Below are 16,456 nucleotides of genomic sequence, written 5' to 3'. Positions count from 1 at the left end.
AAAAGCCAAGAAACACCAAATGGGGTCCCAATCGGAAAATGATGTACCGGGCCAAATGGTCAAACGAACCGTGCCCGTATAGTCGGGCCCCCGACAGTAAAAACATGTACACTTGTACCAAACAATTGAAGAATATCTTTTATCAAAGCATCTCGCACTCCAAAAGAAGCTCGGCACCTCCGCAAAAGTGACTTCTCCGCCAAAAACATCCCAAACACTAGGAGACTGGCGTCAACAATTGAACACATGAACGACCTCCGGGCCGGGACTCCAAAATCATATGCCCTCAGATGTGAAACATCTCCAATGCCGAAAGTACCCTAAATATTCGGGGACTGGCATGAAAATCTCAAAAATCCATGACCTCAGGGTCAGGATCTCCAAAATCGTAAGCCCTCGACGAGACAATACAATGTTTGCAAATAATGGCTCCTTAGTCAAGAAACCCTTGATGACTAGGGACTGCCGTCAAGCGCCACCTCCATCGACTTATCAAAACCCGAGGCCATAAGACCCCGAGCGGGCAGACTTGGTCTCGTAAAACCTACATAAGGCAACAACTATATCTATAAGACCTCAACCAAGGCATGAACAATACTTGTACCAAATATCCAAAACTGTAAGACTTCAACAACATGTAAAACTTATAAGACATTACTAAAGGCATAAACCCGATCCTAAAGTTTCGGCTATATATCGAACTTGTAAGACCCCTAAAAAGGCATACCCTTGATATAGATACTGAAACTACTTCGCTGGGGACTCAAAGGCTCCGGCCAAACACAAGTGACTCCGGTCACACGGCTGTACCAGCCGAACTAACCCGACTTGGGGACGCCTGACCGTCGCTACAAAATCACACAATTACTTCAAATCTACTTTGAAAAGAACCGGTTAAACAAGCTACCCTCGATACAGGCAAAAGAGCTTCGACCATCTGAGCTCCTAAACATCGGCTTCGAGATACTCAACCTCCGAGCCAAACCTCCCGAGGTGCTCGATCATTGCCATATAACGACTCACAATCGAGGTTTTTTATTAAGCCGTCGAAGAGTGAGGCAAACACTATTTCAAAATACTTATCGAGGGAAAAATAAAGCCCACATAAATGGTCGCATCGACCAAAGCGTAAGAGCCATTGTCGCCAGCCTAATGAGCCTCAGGGCCACACACATAAAAGGTCGCTTCGACCTAAGGCGTAAGAGCCATTGTCGCCAGCCCACACAAATACAAAACTTGAGGGTCGAATGACCTCGAGTCGTAACCCGATTCAGAGAGTGAACCTAAAATAGTTGACTAAATATGTCTAAGAGCAAGGCGTAAGAGCCATTGTCGCAATCCCACACTAAAAAAGGTCACATCGGCCCAAGGCATAAGAGCCATTGTCGCTAGCCTACATAAAAGGTCACATCAACCAAGTGTGTAAGAGCCTGCAAGCCATCCCAATGAGCCCCAATGCCATATTTCAAATCTAAGGATTCCTACCGACTCAAAGGTCGATTGATCTGGCCGGAATCTCGGCAAAAAGGAACCCGGAAGATACAAAAATCGCGGGTTTCCCTCGTGTACATACATGTAATAAAATACAAGCTCCATTTATAGTGTACTATGGAAGAACTATATACAAAGACAAAGAAAGAAAATAGACGTCCCCTTGGGGACTACGGCCCGATGGCCTCGTCCTCGTCATCTTCGGCATCAGACAAAAGGAACTTGGCATCATACTCCTCCGCCTTGGCTTGCTCGATCTCCTACGAAAGATCGAAACCCCTGGCGTGAACTTCCTCGAGAGTTTCCCTCCGAGATTTGCACTTTGCCTACTCTTTACTGCTGCTCGCACGACCAAGAGTTCTCCTTAGCTCAGCTCTAGCAGTGGTAGCACTCTTCAAATAGGCCGCCGCTCTCTGATCCTCCCTAGTGCTGCTCATCACAACCTCGGCCCAGGTATTCACCACCTGGGCTTTCGCCTTCGAGAGCTCAGACTCGAGCCTCGCGATCATGTTTGTCCGCACACAATCGCTCTCATGAGCAGTCCGTATTTGCATTTCCAGGCTGGAAACTTTAGCCAAAGCACTCTCTTTGTCCGCAACTTGGGCATCTACATGGGCCTGCAGCTCGTCGAACTCACATTTGGCCCTATCAACTTCTCCTCAAAGTCATTTCAGCACCTCCATTTTGCTCTCCAACTGAAATATCAAAACATTAATCTCCGAAAATGAAAGAAGGGGCATACGTCAACATGAAATAAAAGATACCTGTCTCTCGAGACAGCTCTCGCGGCTCCGGCTTCGATCCGCCTCACACCGCAGAAATACCAGCTCGCTTTCTTTTTTCACACAAAGAAGCTTAAGGGATTTCTCCCTATCCGAAGCTTTCCTCAACCGAGCCTCATAGCGAAGTAGTTAGGATTTGAGTCTGTCAAAGGCCTGCGAAAGAAAATTTAATGAGAAAAGGAAGGGTGAAGCTGGAATGGTCCTATGCCGATTACCAAACTTACCATAAAACCGAGCTGCTGAGCCTCACTAAAGGCCGAGCCAATGTCCGATGGCTTAGTATCCCCCGAAGCACCTTTATTAGAAGAAGAAGAAGAAGAAGGCACCACACGCTCTTCACTCTTTGAAATGCCATTAGTAGAAATGAGGAATGTTCTTTTGAGAATGAAAGCCTCCGAAACCGAATGATCAGTCAAATCGCCTCTCGTGAACTGTTGAGAAGGACTCGCCCCACTGCGAGCCTCCTCACACCCCGGAGATTCTTTTCATTTATTAACGACCCTAGACCCTGAGGTCGGAAGTCTCTCCTTCTCCCCTAGAGGACATGTCCTCATCTGGGAAAAATCTCCAATACCTGCGGTAGCTAAGTTAGTACGCTAAAAAGAAAAGTACTATTCTGGGGAAATAAGCCACTAAGAGCCTACCATGATGCTTTGCCTCCCATCTCCCCTTAGACAGGTCTCGCCACCTACGCTTATCATAGGTCGAACAAGCGGCCAGCTTACGAGACCACTCGGCCAAATCCTGGACCTCGTTTGGCAACCAAGGAGTCACTACAAAAAATATATATGCAGAAAAATGTTGTTATGGAGCCCGCCTCCAAACAAAGTGATAAAAATACAGGTATGACACTTACGTGTGAAATTCCATTTCTTGGGAAAGGGCAAAAACTCTCCAGGAATGATATCAATCGTCCGAACTCGAATGAATCGGCTCATCCATCCTCGGTCTTCGTTCTCTTCACCGTCAATGGCAGGAGACCGAGTAGATCGATGTTGTAGAGTAATCAAACCTCAATAATGCAGCGGCCGATATAACCTTACAAGATGATTGAGGGTAAAGTCGAGCCCAGCCTTCTCTGCAAAGTATCTTATCGTCTGCACTATCTTCCAAAGGGATGGGTGAGCATGCGCCAAAGTAACCTGATATCTCCAACAAAACTCAAACATGACCCGGTCAGGGGACCCGATGTAAAAGTGTGCATATACACGCTCAAAATCCCCTCGACGTAGGTCATGATGCTCTCCTCAGAGGAAGGTACTTGTAGCACCACCCCTTCTCCCCATCTACAGTGTTTTCTGATCATTTCGAGGTGCTCCTCCCCTACTGATGAGATGAACCTCGACGCGTGCTCCCGATGTCCTTGGACATTGGGAGGTCTCTCCAACATAAAGTCTTTCCTCGAGACAAAGCACCTCGAGACCCGCTCACCGGGCACCGGCAGTGTACTACCGACCGGACACGGAATAGAGGCAGAACTTCCCTCTCCTTGATGGGCGGATATCGACATATCAGTCATGGCTACGATAGAATAAGAGGAGGAGGATATAGATTTGGGAAATTTTTTTGAGTTATAGCAACGAGAGAACTAGCGCAAAGCACCAAGTTCTATAGGAGAAATTGTTACTCAAAGTAGCAGAATCTCAACTGAGGAAGCAAGTGAATGAATATATAGGGGCAAAGCAGCGGCTGCTCGCCTACCTAGAGGGCCAATTAATCCTGGCCATAGTAACGTTACTTTTTCCTTGGGAAATATATTGGCGGAATCACCCGGGGCCCCGTTTATCAAATCGCATGAATGATACTACCCCCACAAGAGTCGAGAGGTATCGAGACCTTGGGGGCTTCTTGCTATTACAAGCATCGTCCCGAAAGAAGCTATCAACCTAACTTTGATATAGGACCCGATTTTAGGGGTCCCGATTACTCCAACAATGGGCTCTAAAGGATTAATATTACAATTCAAATATTAGCTCTGCAAGAGTAGCAAGATATAAAGAATGGAAAGGCTGGGGGCATAAAAACCCCTTTTTCATTGCCAAAAATATATTTACAAGGGACGTCTTTACAAGACACACTCCCCCGGGAGTACATGCACAGAAAGAAAAAAGGAAAAAAGGAAAAAGCGACACAAGGCCTACTCTTCATTTCCACTGCCCTCCGAACCATCTCCAGGATCCTCATCTGAGACGATCAAAAGCGTCAACTTTCTCTCCAACTCCCGAGCCTCCTCAATTCCAACTGACAGATCGACGCCTCCGGCCTCGATCTCCTCCTAGGTTTTCCTCCTTGCCTCCGCCCTAGCATGTTCGATGGCCCGACCCAGTTTCTGCTCGGCCTTTATCGATACATCGCGAGCTATTTTATTCAGCGTGGCTGCGTCCTTTAGGTAAGTAGCAACATTTCCTTCATTATCGGACTTGGCCGCAACCAGCACTGCAATCTCCTTTCGAGCATCCTTGAGAAGATCATGGGTCGACGCCAACTCCGAGGTCACTACGTTGTTTTGTATCCTCAACCCGAAGATCTCCATATTCAGTCACCTAATCTGCAAGTCATTTTGCTCAACCTACAAAAATAAAAGTAAACCAGTCAGTATCGAATTATGGGAGCAAAGGAAATACTCATGCATAACAAAATACCTGCTCGACAAGGGCAGCTCTTTCTCATAGTGCTCCCTCCAAAGTAGCCCGGAGCTCGCCTAACGCCTTCTCCTTCCGGGCAGAATGAGCCTCCGACTCTCGCAGTCTCAAGGACAGCTTCTCAAGCTCCTTTCATGGCATGAAAGCTCCTAGTTAAGCTTGGAGAAGGCATGATCAGACATATCCTTGCACTACAGCAAAATAGAAGAGTTAGAAGAATGAGGGAAGATGCTCAAGACTAAAATAAATATACTTAAAGAATCTATCACCTACTGCATGAACCTCTCTGCCGCCTTGACAGAGCCGGGAGCATCAAGATCGACGTTCTTGCTAACATCATCAAGAATATTGCCAAGCGTGCCTACCCCCTTAAGAGGACCACCGGCTTTGGTGGTGTTCGCATCTTGAGCATCCCTTAGTTCCCCTGACGAGAACTAAAAACTTAAAATGAAATCATCTATGTCACCGATGTCTTCGAGGGGCAACCCTTACTCCTGTAAAGCTCTGGGTCCCGACCCTTCAGGGTCAGCGGTAATGGTCTCCCCAGCGGAAACCGCACCAAACCCGGTTATGGGATCCGAGGCCATATTGACACCCTCCTTGAGGGTCTTCGGCCTACAGGACCGACCTAAGTCGGACGTTCCCGATTCAGAAGCCTCCGGTTGAGGCACCTGCGAGGCTCCCGCGCTCGACCTCGTCCTCCATGCCAACCGGCACTCGTCATCATCATCATTATCATCCTCATCCTTAGCACCAGGACTTGCTCTGGAAGATGAAGTCGAGGTCCTAGTAATGGCTCGAGGCTCGCATGACTTAGTTTCTTTGCCACGGGAGGATCGGCAGTTGCCTTACCTTTCCTTTTCTTTCCCTTGCCGGGCTCCGAAGTCTCTGCCTCGCCACCAGGCAGCGGCCTCATTAGCATATTTCACCAAGGCTTTCACGAGCGCAGTAACCGTAATTTATCAGCACAAAGGATATGGGAGAAACATTAATCTAAGGCATAGGTGGTAAGGAAGCTTACCATGATTCTTGGCGACCTATAGCTTCTTAGTTAGGTCAGTCCAAGACCGAACAAGATATGGGAACATGGTGTCCAACCATTCGATCCACCCCAGCAAATCCGAGACCGCTTTGGGGCACCAAGCGGTGGCTGCAGGAAACACAAAGATGTCATTGTTTCGGAAGAAAGGAAAGAAGATCAAAAAAGATGACTTAGGAAAAAATGCTTACGCTGTGTGTTCCACTTCTTCAGGAAAGGATCCTCCAGTCCGAAATTATGTCCGAGGTTCTCACCCGGACAAACCTACTGATCCACCCTCTATCCTTCCCCTCATCGAAGCTCGAGAAAAATGATTTTTGGATTGGTGGTGAAGCCTAATCTAACCTCGATAAAATCGAGGGTTGTACGAACTAATCAAATGGTTGAGGGTAAAGGTCTTGCCCACAACCCCTTCGGAGAAAGGGCGGAGCATCAAGACTATCCTCAAGAAAGAAGGATAAATTTGACCGAGCGTCACTTGATATTTGTCACAAATATCAAGGATAACCGGATCTATCTTTGGGGGAGAGGATTCAGAAGAATCGATAGTACCCAAAGTGAACGGGTAAGTATACACATAAAGGAAGCCATCCTTGTGATCCATTATATTTTTATCAGGGCTGGGAATCTCCACCTCCACTACCCCGTTCCATCGGCAGTCTATCTCCATCGTCTCTATGTTGGTCACAACACTAATGTATCGGGACACGTGTTTATTATTAAAAGGTAGGTATCGCTTCACCATCTGTCTTCACTGTCTCTATGTTCGACATGTCAATCCTGGAGGGAGTACATTATTAAAAGGTAGGTATCGCTTTGGGTTTCCCTTTAGATTTCCGAAATGATGAGGCAGCCTCATTTTTCCGGGGAACCTTCTTGGAGGTTCTAGCCATGATGATGGTAAAATTCCTCTGAGGTATCCAACAATTGGGAAGCGAAAGCGGAAAGTGAAAGTTATCCAACAATTGGTGCCTTTATAGGAACTGTATGGGAAGCGGAAGGGACGAACTGGTAGCGGTTCATGGGCTTCTCGATAGTTGCATCTGACGGCGACCCTCATGCAGTTTTTTGGACATGAAATTTAATGCTCTGATAGGCTGACATCACAATGATGACGCCCTCAGGTTAAAATCTCATAATCATTTCTCATCTCTCCTCTCTAAGAAATGCAGGGACTATCTGTAAACGGTGAAATCAGGGAGCCCAATTTCTCGACATCGAGGCACCTCAAAACCATCTTGAAGTCTCGAGGCTACAAGGTTATGGTCGAGTCTCCTCTCTCGGGGTTCGTCGAGGCCCGATCTTGGGACAACATTGACCTCGGCCATGGTATAAATGGGGCATTCCCAAGGCACGTGGCTAGGGCTGACAGGACTACCCTAGCCCTTAGTCAGGATGTCTTCTAGTTGTTCCATCTTCGTTTCTTTATAATTAATGTATTTTGTACTATGTTGGGATTCCCGTCCTATATCAACGGGATCCTTTCATTTTGTAGAACCCTGTTGCTTCAGTTGCTCCATATGAAATATACAAGAACTTTCTATTTGCTATAAAACATATTCTCTTGATATTATTGCTTTCATTTATTATCTTCATATTCGTTCATAATTTATTGCTTATCATTGTCCATAAAGAGCCTCCATTGATTTATCTTCAACAGTTAGTCATATTTTCAACCCTCCTCGATAGATCACAGTCAAGCTCCGGAATCGATTTCGAGGCCCCGAATCAGCAAGCTCAAGGCCTCGATAATTGACCCATCAGTCTGGTTATCACTTTGCTCCTTGCTCTTATCTCATTTCCAAACTTCACACATAGCAACAACTACTTAACAACTAGCATAAAAATAGAACACGTATTTTTAGAGTTCCATCAACAAATTTAATTGTTATTACCATTTTCATGGTAAACACGCCTTGTGGAGGGGTGTTCTGTCGTTTCAGCCCAGAGTTAGTGTTGCCCATGGTTTTGAGGTTGTACACAGTGTGTCTTGATGATCATGCATTGTAATCATGCAGTGTTGGTGTGAATGGTAGGGTGCTTGCTTATGTGTCGCTATAGTGAATGATTCCTAGGAGGATTATTCGGTGCATGAGTGGGAGATGCAGCATTTAATTCTAGCAAACGAGTAGCAAGTGGACTATGGATGTTCAGGTTTTGGTCGGCGGAGTAGCTAGACTTGATATTTCCGAACTTGGTGGAATTTTTATCTGTTTTGTGGTGTTGTTGTCCTTGTTTGAACATACTAAGGCTCATCGGTATGGTGGTCTTCATTATTTTTCCATTGGGCATGGTGTTGTGAAATAGTACCTAAGAAATGGTTATCAGAGATGACGGTATGTGGTAGCTTCAGGGTTGAATCGGTGTCTCCATTGCTAATGTTTAGAAGGAGATAATCCTCGAGAAGGCTCGAAGGTTGTGGTATTTTATTCGTTCGTGCGCTACAGAGATGGATCATGATTAAAGGCAGCATATTTAGCAGCGAATGATTATAATGAACATGGTGGATAGAATATTAAGTCTATGTATTTCGTTTAAGACGGTAGCTTATATACTTAGGAAGTTTGAATATTACGGAAAGGAGTTTTCTTGGAATGAATAGGGACATGAATGATTCATTATCGTTTTGGGATGCAATGCAACTTCGATTTTCAAACGTATTGTTTGGCCTTCAGTGGATGTTAATGGAATGAACGGATTCTTATGGTTGGTAGGTGAGTGTGAACCCAGGAGAATTAATTAATTTCATAGTAAATGTAACTATGGAAATGTTGTTGGGGGATGTCGCTATAAGGTTACACAGGTGCGATATCTCCTGTGAGAAGGTTAGGGATCGTATGATTCCTTATGAAGTTCCTATGAAGAGTTCTACTTTTTATCTAACATGAGGTATGTACTACGATGTGGGCTTGGATCGCTTGAATAAGATGGTGCGGCTGTCAGAAGGTCGAGTGTGCATTTAGGGATGATAATTCAGGATATGTTATGAAACGTTTAATAAGAGATGGTGGGAAATTTGGCTGGGTAACAATGTGGGATCCTAGTAGCTAGTTGGAGAAGTCATTGTGAGTCCTTGGAGTTTGCAAGTGTGGCTTAAAGCTAAGTGGAGGAGCCTACCATCTATGATTGGGTCATGTGGTTATGTGCCTTTGTAGTTTCTAGTTATCGATACATTGGTGGATTAGTTATGACTAAGAGAAGAAAACATCAGGGGTAATTCGAGCAAGGGATCTGATGCATGTGTGCTACGTTTAACCTTATTGATATTTTAAGGGTTTGGAATAAATCAGATATTATACTTCTTGTGGATGTAATGTACAAGGGATATGATTCATCTGGTTGCTTATTTGGAGTGTTCACGTGCTAACAAAGCACTTGTTTTTTGGTTATATAATCGGGACTGGATTAGAGTAGGCGTGTCACGATCCTAAACCTAGACCCGGTTGTGATGGTGCCTTTCGTGAAGACAAGGCCAGCCGACACACTCCCAATTTATTTTAAGAAATTAAATAATACAAATTAAGTCTTAATCATAATAATAATCTCAAAATAAAGTGGAATAATACAGTTGCGGAATATACAAAGCCCAACATCGGGGTGTCACCAGCCATGAGCATCTATCATAAAAACTACAAGTCTGAAAGAGTTTACACAACTATTACATAACTAAAACAGGAGAAAATAAGATAGAGGGAGAAGCACTGGGCTGCGAACGCCGAGCAGCTACCTAGTGAATCTCCAGAATCTACTGGAAGCTCTCAACCCTCGCAAGCAGGACCTGAAGCGCCTGAATCTGCACACAGGGTGTAGGGAGTAAAGTGAGTACTCAAACTCAGTGAGTAATAATAATAAATGAAGGCTGAGCGATAAGAAAACACGTAAAAACACATCAACATACTATAAAGAAGCAGTATAAAACCAATAAAAGTAATGAAACAGTGAAAACATGCAAAGACACTCAGTTCAGAAGAAGCTTCTTTACTACACATTTTTAACAGTTAAATAATTAAATGAGAAGCAGCTAGAACAGATAAACACATAAAAATCCGCCCCTCGGGCAATATCATGGAACAACACCAGCCCCTTGGGCTATATCTCATATCACAATGGGTACCCGAGCTCACCGGGGTATACAGACTCAAGGAGGGGCCCCTTACGGCCCAAGCGCAATATCAAGCCATCTCGTGGCATAATCAATAGGCTCTCGGCCTCATATCAACAAGCCACCTCATGGCGTACAAATCTCAGGCCCTCAGCCGCATAATCATAAATTAGTGTATCCTCACAACACAAGCGCTCGGCCTTACTCAGTCAAAATCTCATAAGTCACTCAGGCAACAGTAAAACATGATGCTCAGCCCAAATTATCATGTAAAATATCATTTAATGTATTAAAAACGGAGTAAACATGGCTAAGTTATGAAGACAGTAGAATATAGCACGACTGAGTACAAGTATAAAGTCAAAACAGTGAGGAAATATTAGTAAAAATCTCCTAAGGGTTCAAATAGTTGGCACGAGGCCCAAATATGGCATTTAGCCCAAAACATGATGATAGCAAACAGTTTTCAGTCAAATACGCGGTAAAATAGTCATTCAATACGGACTAAGTCACAATCCCCAACGGTGCACGACCTCACGCTTGTCATCTAGCATGTGTGTTACCTCAATATAGCACAACAATGTGAAATCCAGGGTTTCATACCCTCAGGACAACATTTACAATCATTACTCACCTCTATCCCGTCCAAATCTCTAGCTCGCGATACCTTTGCCTCTCGTATCGACCTCCGGATGCTCCAAATCTAACAAAAATCAATGCAAAACCATCAAAATATGCTAAGGTAACAAATCCCACTAGAAAGAAATCAAATTACAACACAAATCCCGAAATTGGCCAAACCCGACCCCCAGGCCCACGTCTCGGATTCCGATAAAATTTACATCAATAGACTCCTTATCACTCTCTGAGTTCATTCATATCAAAAACATCAAAATCCAATGACAAACGACCCCTAAAATCCTAAATTTTAGGTCTCCAATTACAAGCCCTAGTTCTTCAATATTAGGCTTATATTCCATGATTAATTAGGTAGAATCCAAAATCGCTCAAAAATGGTGGAAGTTAGCCCTAAAATCACGGACAAATGGCTATTTAAACATTCTGCCCAAGTATTAAATCCTTCTACGCGAACACTGTCAAAGACTCACGTTCGTGAAGCAAAAACTGACGTTGACCACATTTCCCTCTTTCGCGAACGCAACCACAACCTCGCGAACGCGATGACACCATAGCTCAACCTTCGCAAATGCGACTCCCCTTCTCGCGAACGCGATGCCCAATGGCCCAGCCCTTTGCGAACGCGGGATCTCCCTCGCGAACGCGAAGGCCAAAAATCCAAACTCACCTGCTAACCCTTCGCGAATGAGAGGGCCAACTTGCGAATGCGAGGTCCAACTCGCGGACATGAAGGCCAATTCTCTGCAACACTCAACAACAATTTTCTACAATCTCCAACAACTTGAAATAGTCTGATTAACCACCCAAAACTCACCCGAACCCCTCGGGACCATAACCAAACATCCCAACATATCCCATAACATCAATAAAACTTGTTCCAACCTTTGGAACGCTCAAAACAATATCAAACACCAAATTCGCATCGGATTCTAGCCTAAGAATTCCAAAATCTTCTAAATTACACTTTTGATCAAAAGGTCTACCAAACCATGTCCGAATGACCTGAAATTTTGCACACACATCCCAAATGAGAAAACAGAACTACTGCAACTCCCAAATTCCATTACAACCCCTATATCAAAATCTCACTTATCAACCGGAAAACTCCAAAATTCCAATTTCGCCAATTCAAGCCTTAATCTACTCCGGAACTCCAAAAAACATTCCTATCATGATCCTAAGTCCCAAATCACCTACCGAAGCTATTCGAACTATCAAAACTCACATCCGAGCCCTTTAATATATAAGTCAACATCCAGTTGACTTTTCCAACTTAAGCTTCCTCGAAAGAGACTAAATGTCTCAAACCTTACCAAAACATCTCCGAACCCGAGCCAACCAATCCGATCACACATAGAACTGATAAACAAAGAAATAAGAATAAAAAATAGTGGAAATGGAGTGGTAACTCATAAAACGACCGGTCGGGTCGTTATAGGGCGACTCTGAATAATGGTTCTCGTGGATTCAAGATATAAGGTATGTTAAAGATTTTTTGGTTCATTGTAAGGCTGAGGATTGGGTTTTTCAGTAGAGTGTGAAAGGTACTTGGAGTATTTCTATGTTATCATTAGGTCTGCGGTGCAGTGTTAGAATGATGGGAGAGACTGTTTTGGGTTCGCAAGAGGTCTCATCGAAACGCGTGTAGAAGTTGGAAGTACTATTGAGTGTATGAAAAAGTATAAAATAGCTTATGGGTATTGAGATAACATGATCACGTAATTTGGGGTCACTCGAGATGAGTGTTTATTGAGGTCTATTATATGTTTGAAAAGAGGTATTACTTTGAAGGCAAGTTAAGAGTAAATCGGAAGAAGTTAAGTCAGCCAGTAGTGGTTTAGATCAGCATGGTTAAGGAAATGATCGGTTCCTTCCGTGTGGTAAGGCTGAACAGGTGTTCATGGCTATATTGGCGGGCTTTGCAGTATCCCTAGTTTGATTGATTTGGAGATATTTAGTTCTGATGGTTTTGTTATGTGTGAGTGGATCCCGAAATAATTATGGCGGTTTAGGCCGCGACTTGAGGTTTGTGTCTTCTGCAGTTATGGGAATCTGGCTGCGTGATGAGAGTTTTCTTCTGAAATGAGTTAAGTGAAGAGTTCTAGCCAATGGAGTATTTGTTCTACTAGTGGTTCAGTATTTATGTTGGAATTCTTGTACTCTCGCGTAATAGCATAATAGATGCCGTGAGCGGTATGGAATTGAAGGATCAAGTTTGTGGCTCAGTTTTGACAGTGATATCACAATTTCGAAGAAGCGGCAGAGATTTTAGATGTTCATATATGGCGGCACTATTTTGGTATCACCGGAGAATGGTGTCATTTGGGGAAGAGGCTTTCATGTTTTGACTTGCGGATTTTAATTAGCATTACAGAAATAGCATGGCCGGTAGCCATCGATGTTCAGATTTTGCTACCTGGTGCGGAAGGTTGTGGGATTATCTCCTATGGGATGATTACATAATTGTGATGTGTCAGTCATTTAAGTGGTAAGGATTGAAATCAAGCATGAAGACTCTGGTATTGTTACTGATTGGAGAGTCTATTCATAAGAGACGCTCTGTTCCTTTGGTCGGTGTGTGAAAGTTTGTTCTTGATTTGATGGTTGATCGTATGTGCATGGATAGGGTCATTGTGGATCTTTGGAAGGTTATTGACCTATTTTGGGATGATCAGAATCGGCTTTGAGGTGCATTGGTAGGCCTAATGTGAATGTATATTCTGTATCAGATCAAATATGCTTTTCAGCATAGCATTACTTATAGATGGGTCTTCAGGCGTGATGTTATTCCTGCCTTCGTCTATTTCAGGTTCTACTCTTTTATGCCATATGGGTTGTGAGATGTCTTGGTTATTCACATGTGTGTTCTGATCATGTGTAGTTTATGGTGTTATATGAGCAAGATGGATCATGAAATGCAGGTTGTTTATTGCACCTTAGTCATGCTTGGCCTTTTGTAGCGCATGGCACTATCGTCTCCCTAGTGTTATGTCTACGCACTTGGAATGCTCGTGGTCGAGATACAGGCATCTAGTGGATATGAGAATTTTGGCTTGATGGGTATTTTCTTATTGTTTGTTATGTGTGGATCGGGTGGCACGATGCCACAGGTACGATGTTAGGATCGAGTTGCGTGCTGAAACGGTATCATGTGTGGATCGAGTTGCACCCATAATAGTGAGATGTTGAGTACGGTTCCTATGCTTATTTTGTATCTTTTGTTTCTCATAACTGAGATAGGCTCATAACATTTATTAGGCATTTTTATTTGTTACGCAGGCCGGATAGTCTTGTATTCGGGTTTGCTTTCCTTATTGGTCATATTTGAGTTGTGGCTTATTGGCGCTTTGATGGCGTCGTATGAGATTTTGTATGGTGTTTGAGGTGACTTATTTCCCGAGCAGCTTGTACTGGGCGAGACGAGGTTGTTGGACCTGAAATTAGTGCAATCAGATTTAGGTATTGGAAGGAAAATGTCACTAATTAGTCCAGAATGAGGCAATGGTTTTTGTCGAGTGGAGAGACTTCATGAGTTATTGTTTTGGCGGGTGGATATGAGTTTCTACACATCTCTTTCATCGTTGCAGTATCGCGAGGATTGGAACAAGGCTTGTATGCGTTATGAGGTATATTACGGGCATTTGTTTCATAAATTTGTAGCTATTGTGGTCGGAGTATGTTACTATAGGCAAATGAATTATCCAGTGCATTGTGTAATTACAACATGGGTGTACAATCATGTTTTAGTACAAATTGTTGAGATTGATACGATGTACGAATGCTGGAATTAGACCTTGTTGAGAATTCCATATGTTGGAATTTAGTTTCAAGGTTTATAGGCTAAGGTAGCAAAAAAGATCTTCAGTCTCGCTTAAGCTAATGTGAACCTATGGATTATGGTGGCCCGGGTAGGTGCGGAGGTGTTATACAATGATTTCGGTGACTTTGGAATAGTTTTCGGCACGCTTGAGGACGAACGTAAGTTTAAGTGGTAGAGAATATAACTATCCAACCGGTTGTTTTGAGCTCTAGCGCGTCGTTTGGCGGTTTGAAACCTTGAGTAGCTTCACTTTATGTATTATGACTTGCACGTGTGGTTGGTTTCAGTTTTTGAGGAGTTCGGAGTTGATTTAGAAGAATAACTCTTAATTCGGAAGCTTTAAGTTGGAAAAGTTGACAAGGTTTAAATTTTGAGTAAACAACCTCGGAATTTGGATTTATAGGTTCGTAAGGTTATTTGGTACTTGGGCATATATCTGGGCTGAGTGTTGGATGGTCCGGGAGCGTTTCAATGCTTAATATCGGAAGTTGGTATTTTGAAGGTTTTGAAATTTTTTAAGTTTGACTTGGAATAGATTTTAGTGTTATTGAACTCCAGGCGGTGTTCCGAGACTTTGGATAGGTTCATTTTATAGATTGGAACTTGTGCGTGAAGTTTGGTTGTGATCTGGAATGTCTAAGCATGATTCGGACAAATTCGGCAAAGTTTGAATGTTTGAAAGTTAAGAGAAGGATTTTGATCATCGATTCGTGGTTTTGATGTTATTCATGGCATTTCGAGCCTTTGGATAAGTTTGGATAATGCATTGGGACTTGTTGGTGTGATTGGACGGGATCTCGGGAGGCCTCGGGTGTGATTCGAGATGGTTTCGGACCAAGTTTGGATGATTTGTTGTTGTTGGTGATGGTTTCTAGTGTTGTTCTTCTCAAATGCGGAAGGATATATGCATTTATGAAGATGAATTTTGGTTGCTGGGGATTTGTGCTACGCGTTAGCGATTGAGGCCTCGCGTTCGTGAAGGTGAGAACAAAGGTGCATCGCATTCGTGACAAGAGCATCGTGCGTAGGTGAAGCTAGCCTAGAGACGTTGGTTTTCACGTTCGAGTAGGAGTGGCCACATTCGCAAAGGGCTGACTTGGTAAGCATCGCATTCACGGGACTTGTTTCATGTTTCTAAAGAAGAATTTTGTAGCTAGAGTTGGCTATACTTCGCGAACGCGAGGGACATGTCGCGTTCGCGAAGAAGGTTCGACTGGGCAGGATGCTTTTTAATTCAGCTCTTTGCCCATTTCTCTCACATTTTTGCTTGGTTGGGCGATTTTTGAAGCTCTTTGAGGGGAGTTTTCATCATCTATCATGAGGTAAGTTATTCCCACTTGTTGTAAGTTAAATAAATGGATTATATATGGATTGAAACATGGAAATTGGTAGAATTTGTGGGATTTTTGAAGAAAAACTAGAATAATAATTTTGGATTTAGACTATGAAATTAGATAAGGAATTAGGGATGAATTATACATTTGAGTTCATGGTATTATGGGTAGTAGTTATCTTCGAGAATTTTTTGAATCCGGGCACGTGGGCTCGGGATTGACTTTGTTAGCTTTTCTAGTAAAGTTGCGAATTGTTATAAATTGTTAAATTATGAGTATTGGAGTATATTTTTATTTGTTTACACATTGTTTGATTAGTTTCAGATTGTTTGCCATTGGTTTGAGATGTTAGAGAGGCGTTGTAGTCGGTTATCGGATTTCGGAGCAAGGTAAATCTCATGTCTAACCTTATGAGGAGGAAACTACCCCGTAGGTGTTAAATTTGTTATTTCTTTCTAGTTGTGGGTGTTACATATGCACGAGGTGACGAGGGTCCATACGTAGCTAAAATTATGTTTATGTCCGGGTAGACTTAGGACTTTATCATGCAATATTTGTATTATTTGAACTCAACTTGTTAGTTTAGTTTCTTAAATTTATAATTGAA

The sequence above is a fragment of the Nicotiana sylvestris genome, chromosome 3, assembly GCF_000393655.2.
Source record: "Nicotiana sylvestris chromosome 3, ASM39365v2, whole genome shotgun sequence".
Lineage (NCBI taxonomy): Eukaryota > Viridiplantae > Streptophyta > Magnoliopsida > Solanales > Solanaceae > Nicotiana > Nicotiana sylvestris.
Note: the sequence above shows the minus strand (reverse complement) of the source record.